The sequence below is a fragment of the Triticum aestivum genome, chromosome 7A (genome assembly GCF_018294505.1).
Source record: "Triticum aestivum cultivar Chinese Spring chromosome 7A, IWGSC CS RefSeq v2.1, whole genome shotgun sequence".
Taxonomy (NCBI): Eukaryota; Viridiplantae; Streptophyta; class Magnoliopsida; order Poales; family Poaceae; genus Triticum; species Triticum aestivum.
In genome coordinates this window covers 159,253,039-159,261,680 of record NC_057812.1, presented here as the reverse complement: position 1 = coordinate 159,261,680, position 8,642 = coordinate 159,253,039, and the positions used below count along the sequence as shown (strand labels likewise).

Below are 8,642 nucleotides of genomic sequence, written 5' to 3'. Positions count from 1 at the left end.
TTATTATTATTGCTCGCTAGTTGATTATGTCATTGATATGAGTAAACATGAGACCTAAATGTTATTGTGAATATGGTTAGTCATAATCTTTGCTGAAAACTTGAATGCTGGCTTTACATATTTACAACAACAAGAGCAAATAGAGTTTGTAAAAGTTTTTCTTTATCACTTCCAGTTTATCAACTGAATTGCTTGAGGACAAGCAAAGGTTTAAGCTTGGGGGAGTTGATACGTCTCCGTCGTATCTACTTTTCCAAACACTTTTGCCCTTTCTTTGGACTCTAACTTGCATGATTTGAATGGAACTAACTAGGACTGATGTTGTTTTCAGCAGAATTGCCATGGTGTTAGTTTTTTGCAGAAATAGAAGTTCTCGGAATGACCTGAAAATCAACGGAGAATATTTTTGGAATATATAAAAAATACCGGCAAAAGAATCAAGGCCAGGGGGCCCACACCCTGTCCACGAGGGTGGGGTGCGCCCCCTGCCTCGTGGGCCCCCTGATGCTCCACCGGCCTCAACTCCAACTCTATATATTCACGTTTGAGGAGAAAAAAATCAGAGAGAATGATTCATCGCGTACGATATGGAGCCGCCGCCAAGCCCTAATCTCTCTTGGGAGGGCTGATCTGGAGTCCGTTCAGGGCTCTGGAGAGGGGAATCTGTCGCCATCGTCATCATTAACCTTCCTCCATCACCAATTTCATGATGCTCACCGCCGTGCGTGAGTAATTCCATCGTAGGCTTGCTGGCGGTGATGGGTTGGATGAGATTTATCATGAAATCGAGTTAGTTTTGTTAGGGTTTGATCGCTAGTATACATTATGTTCTGAGATTGATGTTGCTATGACTTTGCTATGCTTAATGCTTGGGCCCGAGTGGCATGATTTCAGATCTGAACCTATTATGTTTCCATGAATATATGTGAGTTCTTGATCCTATCTTGCAAGTCTACACTACTAGAAAAACCCTTATAGACAATAAGTTACTAGTAGCGTGGATTATACGCCCAGCGCTACTACTAAGTAGCAGTAGCGCGGGAAAAAAAGTGCGGTACTACTAAAGAATAGTAGTAGCATGGGTTTACCGTTCCTGGGCTACTACTAAGTGATACTGACCGTGCCACCGGAGCATGCAATAGTAGTGACGTAGGTATAAAAACCGTGCTACTACTAAATTTATAATAGTAGCGTAGGTATGCCATCCCATGCTATTACTATGGATGTACCTCACTCAGTAGGAACGCCGCACCCGTGCCCGCGCTACAACTAATCGGCGTGCCCTACCACACCACACCGCACCGCAACTTCCTTGTATTTTCCCTAAAAAAACTCCCTTGTCTTTCCAACGTCACTGCTCCTCCCAATCCCGCCGCCGATGCCCCTCCGTCCGAGCGCTCTGCTTAATGGTGCTCGCGCTCTCCACACCCACGTTCGTGCCCTCCAATCTGGCGCCACCTCCGGCGGCTTGACCGCGCCACCACTTCCTCCTCCCCCACGCCACCCGCCTCCTCGCCCGCCGCGCGCCGCCCTACCCCGCACCGCCGCCTCCGCCCGCTCCAGATGTCGGCCTCCAACCACTCCGGCGCCGGCGCCAGCTCCCCCTCCACCCCCTCGCCGCCCCGGCCCTCGCGATGAGTCTGATGCGTCGTCCTCCTCCTCACGCGTCTGTCCGTATGATGTCTTACCGTGTCGGCGTCGATGGTGTCGGAGCTGAGATGCTGGGGCCGTACAATAGTTGCCGTGGATGGATGGAACCACCTAGTGCGTTGACTTAGCAACTGGCCGATGGGAAGGGATGCCTGCCTTAGCAACTCCAAGCTACGAACCTGTCTCATGGGAGCGCCTACCGAAAGCTCGCGCGCCAGGTGTTCAACGCTTTGTCCCCCTTTATACTCGTTTCATGGGAGCATTTCATACTATCTATTTAAAAACAGTGCCATGAGACTGGGGCACATAATTGATTGGAGTTCCTTGAATCACACCTGATGCTGCCTTTTCTTTGGATAAAGTGTGGATTGACGTACCCTAGCGAACTGTATAAACAATTGTATGGTTATCGGATCTCGGCCGGCCATCCCTGCTCCCTCTTTCCTCTCCGCAATTGCAGATTGTGCCCGTATATTACTATGCATTAATGTGGGATGTATAGAGAGGCATGGGTTCAGTTTAGTTCAATTTAGAACAAGAGATTCAGAGTAACGCCTGCAATCTGTTTGATGTTTTGTGCACTAGGAAATGGGCTTACACTCTGGAGATGCTTAAGTTTTAATTCCTTCTGGTCTCCTGTGCAGTTTTGTTACTGGTGAAATTATATTGGCCAAGTGGAATAATAAAACCAAGTATCAAGCCCTAATCTTCACTGCTTAGCTTTTCTAGAGAGGGTGAAAAGTTTTCTTTTCCGGAACTGTAGTGTATTTAGTGAAAAAGGACACATTCTTGTTCTGACATTAATTAGTTTAATTTTTACAACTGCTTAGATTTTTCTAGAGAGTGTGCATTTGTTTTTCTTTCACCTTAGTTTTGAGATCCCTGTTTCAGGCTGCCACTGCCACACCAGCCGCCACCGCCGCAGCCCCGTCCACGTCGTCCTTGTCCTTCCCCGTCCCTGCTGTCGATGGCGAGGATGACAACGAGGACGTCGATGAGTTCAACGGCTTCGACACACTGAGCGAGTACGATGCCGGCGTGGTGCGTGCTCTTTCCTTGCTTCGCCAGTCTTCACGGTAAAATTGGACTGCGTTATTTTGGCTGTTGCTGACTCGAAATGGTGATTTTGGTTAGACAGAGATCGACGAGGAGGACGAAAAGGCCCTCACTGCATTCATGTCCAAGGAAACCTCCTCCAAACGATCGCTTGGTGATATCATCCTCCAGAAGATCAAAGAGAAGGACGCCACTGTCTCAACATGTAAGCATCCATTCTCGACTCTGATGCTTCTTATTTATTGACCATTGTGCCGACGAGGAACCATTTTGAGTTCAGTTTAATCACATTTTGGATGCGGAGTAGATTGAAGTAAGATGTCCAATGCATATGTCTAATTGTGCAACACATCAGTATGAGTTGGAGAATGTTTCCCTGTGTGTTTATTCCTCAAGTGTACACATATATATACAGCGGGCACAGCCCGAGTCAATGGGCACGCAGGCCCGTGATCCTCATTACATGGGCATGCATCAAGGCCCGTTACACACAACTCAACACCCCCCCTCAGCCGGAACTCCATTTGCTTGGACGTTGAGGCTGGAACGGAACTCATGGAACACCGGAGATGGCAAGCCCTTGGTGAACAGATCAGCGAACTGAGAACTCGACGGGACGTGCAACACACGGACATCACCGAAAGCAACACGATCGCGAACAAAATGTAGATCTATCTCGATGTGTTTGGTGCGTTGGTGTTGGACCGGATTGCAGGCGAGGTAAGAAGCACTGATGTTGTCACAATAGACGACTGTGGCACGCGGTGGTGGACACTTGAGCTCGTGAAGGAGTTGGCGTAACCAACAAGACTCAGCAACACAGTTAGCAACACCCCGATACTCAGCCTCCGCACTAGAGCGTGACACGGTGGCCTGTCGCTTGGAGGACCAAGAGACAAGGTTGGAGCCAAGGAAAACGCAAAACCCTGAAGTGGACTTGCGTGTATCGGGGCACCCGGCCCAATCCGCGTCGGTGTAGGCGATGAGAGCGGTACTGGAGGACTTGAAGAACTGTAAACCGTAGTGAGATGTGCCTTGAAGATAGCGAAGGATGCGCTTGACGAGCTGCATGTGACTATCCCGTGGCTCATGCATGAAGAGGCATACCTGTTGCACGGCATAGGAGATGTCCGGGCGAGTCAAGGTGAGGTACTGCAAGGCACCAGCAAGACTGCGGTAGTACGTGGGGTTGGAGAGAAGCTGACCTGCCGAGACGGACAGTTTGGAGCTCGTATCGATGGGGGTGGATACAGGCTTACAATGGAGCATGTTGGCACGCTCGAGAATCTCCAGGGTGTACTGTTGCTGACTGAGAAAAAGCCCCGAGGAGGTGGGTGTGACGTTAATGCCAAGAAAGTGATGGAGAGGGCCCATATCTGTCATGGAGAACTCGGCCTTAAGGGCAGCAATGATGGCGCTAAGTGTTTGAGGGGTATTGGCGGTTAAAATGATATCATCAACGTACACAAGTAGATATGCAATGGACGTGCCGCGATGAAGAATGAAGAGGGAAGTGTCACTCTTGGAGCCATGAAACCCAAGAGAGAGGAGAAAGGCCTGAAAGCGGAGAAACCACGTGCGAGGCGCTTGCTTGAGACCATAGAGAGACTTATGGAGACGGCACACATGATCCGGACGAGAGGGGTCAACAAAACCGGATGGTTGAGAGCAGTAAACGAGCTCGTTGAGATCGCCGTGGAGAAAGGCATTCTTTACGTCCAGTTGGTGGATTGGCCAAGAGTGAGAGGTGGCTATGCTCAACACCACGCGAATAGTAGCCGGCTTGACCACCGGGCTAAACGTCTCATCATAGTCCACACCCTCGCGTTGTGTGAACCCGCGCACCACCCACCGAGCTTTGTATCGTGCCAAGGAGCCATCCACGTTGAACTTGTGACGAAATATCCACTTCCCCGTGACCACATTAACACCTGCAGGCTTAGGCACCAAAGACCACGTAGAGTTATTCAATAAAGCATTGTATTCATCTAACATAGCTTGTCGCCAATGTGGGTCTTTGAGGGCAGTCTTGTATGTGGGTGGGATGGGTGAGATGGGAACGGAGGAAGAATCGGCGAGAAAAAGTCGACGGGGCATGCAAAAACCCGATTTGGCACGAGTGGACATTTGATGTGCATTGTGTGGGGGTGCAATGGGAACGGCGTGGCGTGGAACACGAGTCGGAGGCGTGCATGGGGGGGATCCCGAGGGAGATTCGGTGGGGCTGGCAGCGGACGCATCCGAGTCGCGGGGCGCAGGGAGCGAGGTAGATCGAGGCGCAGGGGAGTGGGCAGGTGGGGTTGATGATTGGGTGGAGGTTGGCGCGACCGGGGCGGTAGTGGGGGACCGGCGGAAGCGGCCAATAGGAGGAGTGCGCGTGGTGGAGCCAGGCTGGGTGGGTGAGTCGTGACGGGCGCGCGTGGTTCTGCATGGGAGGGTGGGGCCCGGGGATGCGGGATCCGAGGGAGGCGGATCGGGAGCAGCGGATAGCGACGGGTCCGAGGTAGCCGGATTGGGCAGAGACCTGGGAGCAGAGATTTGGTGGGCAGGATCTTCTGTGGACGTGGTGTGGTGCGGCGTGGTGTACGGAAAACAGGTTTCGTCGAAAACGACGTGTCGGGACACAATCACGCGTCGGGACTCGAGGTCAAAACATCGATACCCCTTGTGTTCGAGGGGATAGCCGAGGAAAATGCAGCGGACAGAGCGTGGGGATAGTTTGTGGGCCATGGTTGACGTGGTGTTGGGAAAGCATAAACAACCAAACACTCGTAGGTGGTCGTACGTGGGATGAGTGCCATGGAGAAGAAAGTATGGCGTGACGGTGGCTATAACACGAGAGGGGCGCCTGTTCAGTAAGTATGTGGCGGTGTGAAGTGCCTCGACCCAGAATGGAGGGGTGAGATTCGCTTGGAAGAGGAGGGAGCGAACAATATCGTTGGTTGTGCGAAGAAGGCGTTCTGCTTTGCCATTTTGGGGAGATGTGTGTGGGCAGGAAAAGCGATAGACAATGCCGTTCGAGGAGAAAAACGTACGTAGAGACGTGTTGATGAACTCGCCACCGTTATCGCATTGCATTGCTTTGATCACGACATTGTATTGAGTGTGGACGAAGGAGAAGAAACGTTGGAGGGTGTTAGACGTGTCAGATTTGTTGCGTAGGGGAAAAGACCATGAATAGTGAGTATAATCATCCAACACAACAAGATAATATTGGTAGCCGGAGAAACTTACAACTGGTGAGGTCCACAAATCACAATGAATGAGATCAAAAGGTGCAAAAGATTTACTAAACGAAGAAGAAAAAGGAAGGCGAGGCTGGCGGCCAAGTTGGGCCTGGGACTCCTCCGCCAGGACGACGCGGGAAAGCACGGTGTCGAAGGGCATGGTGGAAGCCTGGTCGCCGAGGACGACACGGATGGTGTCAAGCCGTTTGTCGAGGCCGTGAAGGAATTGGGTGGTGAGGTCCACCTCCTTGACGGCATGGTCGATGTCGGCGAGGCCGTCGGTGAGCATCTTCAGGCGACGAGCGTACTCGGTGACGGAGAGGTCGCCCTGCTTGAGATTGCGGTACTGGCGGTTGAGTACCATGAAACGCGCAGCCCGATTTGCGAGGAAGAAATCCTGGATCTTGGTCCAGAGGGCATGAGTGGTGGTGGCGCCGACGACGTGGTCGATGAGCGGATCGGCGAGAGTGGCGTAGATCCAAAGCACCACATGGGCGTCCAGCTCTCTGTACTGGGCATCGGCGTTGGGTGGTGGGGGGTGCTCAATGAGATAGGTGACGCCATAGCGAACGAGAACGAGGAGGAAGAAGGATTTCCATTTGTGGTAGTTGTGTTCCGCCGGATTGAGGAGGAACTTGATGTGGTTCGAGATGTGATCGAAGAAGATGGGGTGGCGAGGAGCTGGAGCGGGCGGCGCAGGTGGGGAGGAGGTGAACAGAGGGGCGAACTGGGAAGGAAGGGAGCTGCCGGAGGCACCAGAGAAGAGAGAGGGAGTGGAGCCCGGGGACGTCGCCGAGGATGTGGCCGGAGCAGTTTCTGACGAAGAGAGCGATCCTGGCGAGGTGGAGGTGTCGCCGGCGGCGGAAGAGGAGCCGGGGAGGGTCATGGCGACAAACGGGGGGGGGGGGCCTGGTAACTGATACCAAGTTGGAGAATGTTTCCCTGTGTGTTTATTCCTCAAGTGTACACATATATATACAGCGGGCACAGCCCGAGTCAATGGGCACGCAGGCCCGTGATCCTCATTACATGGGCATGCATCAAGGCCCGTTACACACAACTCAACAGTATGTAGTACCATAGCAGTTTTATACTCTTATATGGTTACAGATATACTCTTCTTTGTAAACTTAGGGATGGGTACATATATGTTTATCCACACAGTACCATAAGCAAGCTTGATCAACATTGTGATGCTTATTCTTCTGATATGGAGATAGGGTATAACCATCCAGTCTTTTGGGATGTAATATTTCAGTTTTTGTTATCTTAACATATGATGCATTAGTTACTACCAGGATATAAGGTAGATCACACCCATTCGTTAGATATTACTGAAGGAAGAATCCTATTTATCAAGTACTGTGCTATTAGTTTGAACATTAGTACTATGCTATGCATCACATGGAAATTAGTACTGTACTATGCATACAATATAAGGATGCTGATTTTAGTTTTAAAGAAGTAGACTAATTATCCCTCGCTTGCAGCTCTTATGCATAATTACTGATATATGAAACCTGAAATTGTTTCTGTCGAGTGTTGGGTTCCTGTTATGAATGATTCCTTACCTGGTATGCTCGAAAACCTATATATATAATTTCATTCTTATGAGTGTACTGAGGCTAGATTATTTTGTCGCTCAATTTGCAGGCTTTCTCCATGGTTAATATGAATTATGCAAGGATCAGAGGGTATGTTGATGCTACTACTAATCATCATTGGTGAAACAAATGTCATTTGAGAAATCTCGGCCCATTGTTCTTCTTAATGAAGACAGTTACCAACTTTATCCTTTCATGTGTCTCAAAACTGTCAACCTAGCTCATAGAACGATCCTTTTTTAGGATTCATGTTTTTTTCTTGTTATTATACATTACAATGAGTTCATTGTATTCAGATTCCTTACAACTTCATGCACCTGAGCTATTTGCAGAAGGCGGGGAGCTGGCCTTCTCCATGTCTCGGGGGAGAGTGTCTTCCTTGGATTCAACAAGAAGGGGACCCGACCTTCTTCACATCTCGTGCAACAAGTATGGTTCAGCCTCTGGTTGTTACCATTGATTCATGTGCATGTGCTAAAAAGAAAGAAAATACCCTACTGGGTTTGAAAGAGGACGCGAACTAATAAGTTTTTACTTCTCCGACGTGGGCGCAGGGGTGATCGACGCAGACTAGCACAGCCCGGTGGTGTCGTGCTCTTCAACCACTCGGAGACGGACTTCGCCATGAAGCCCGAAGACTACATCGTGCAGATGACCATCCAGATGATTGTGAATTGTGACACCGGAGGTCGCCGAGGTGGAGGACCTCGACGCCACCGTCCGGCGGGAGGGAGGGTTCGGGTCCACCGGTGGTTGAACTCCGAATCTTGGTAGATACATCTAGACAAGTGGTCTGGTTGTTTGCGTCTGATGTTAAATGGGATCTCGTGAACTCTTCGAGTTGAGATGTTCAATGTTGCGTCCATGAACGCTGCAAGTGCTAAGATGGTTCTGTGATCTTAGTTTATTTTGCACTGGACATGTCTTGATTTCCATCCATGAACACATCATCTGACTTTTATTTTTTTTAATTTATAGTTACTTAGCTGTAGCATGGGGGGAATGGTTTGCTACTACTACTTAGGATAATAGTAGCGTGTGTGGGGGGGGATGGTGTGCTACTACTACTTAGGATAATAGTAGCGTAGGTGCAGAATAGTGGTAA

General features: G+C 50.1%; 1 long non-coding RNA gene across 2 annotated transcripts; it reads left to right on the top strand.

Moving 5' to 3' along the window:
• The first annotated feature begins 1,324 nt into the window (after positions 1 to 1,324).
• LOC123147390 (uncharacterized) lies at positions 1,325 to 8,440 on the top strand. Of its 2 annotated transcripts, none has more exons than XR_006473178.1 (6): positions 1,325 to 1,868; positions 2,542 to 2,691; positions 2,789 to 2,911; positions 7,587 to 7,627; positions 7,870 to 7,966; positions 8,092 to 8,440. It is a non-coding gene; the product is annotated as an uncharacterized lncRNA (long non-coding RNA). The 2 variants fall into 2 exon arrangements; XR_006473177.1 differs by having other exon boundaries at positions 2,785 to 2,911.
• The last annotated feature ends 202 nt before the right edge of the window (positions 8,441 to 8,642 follow it).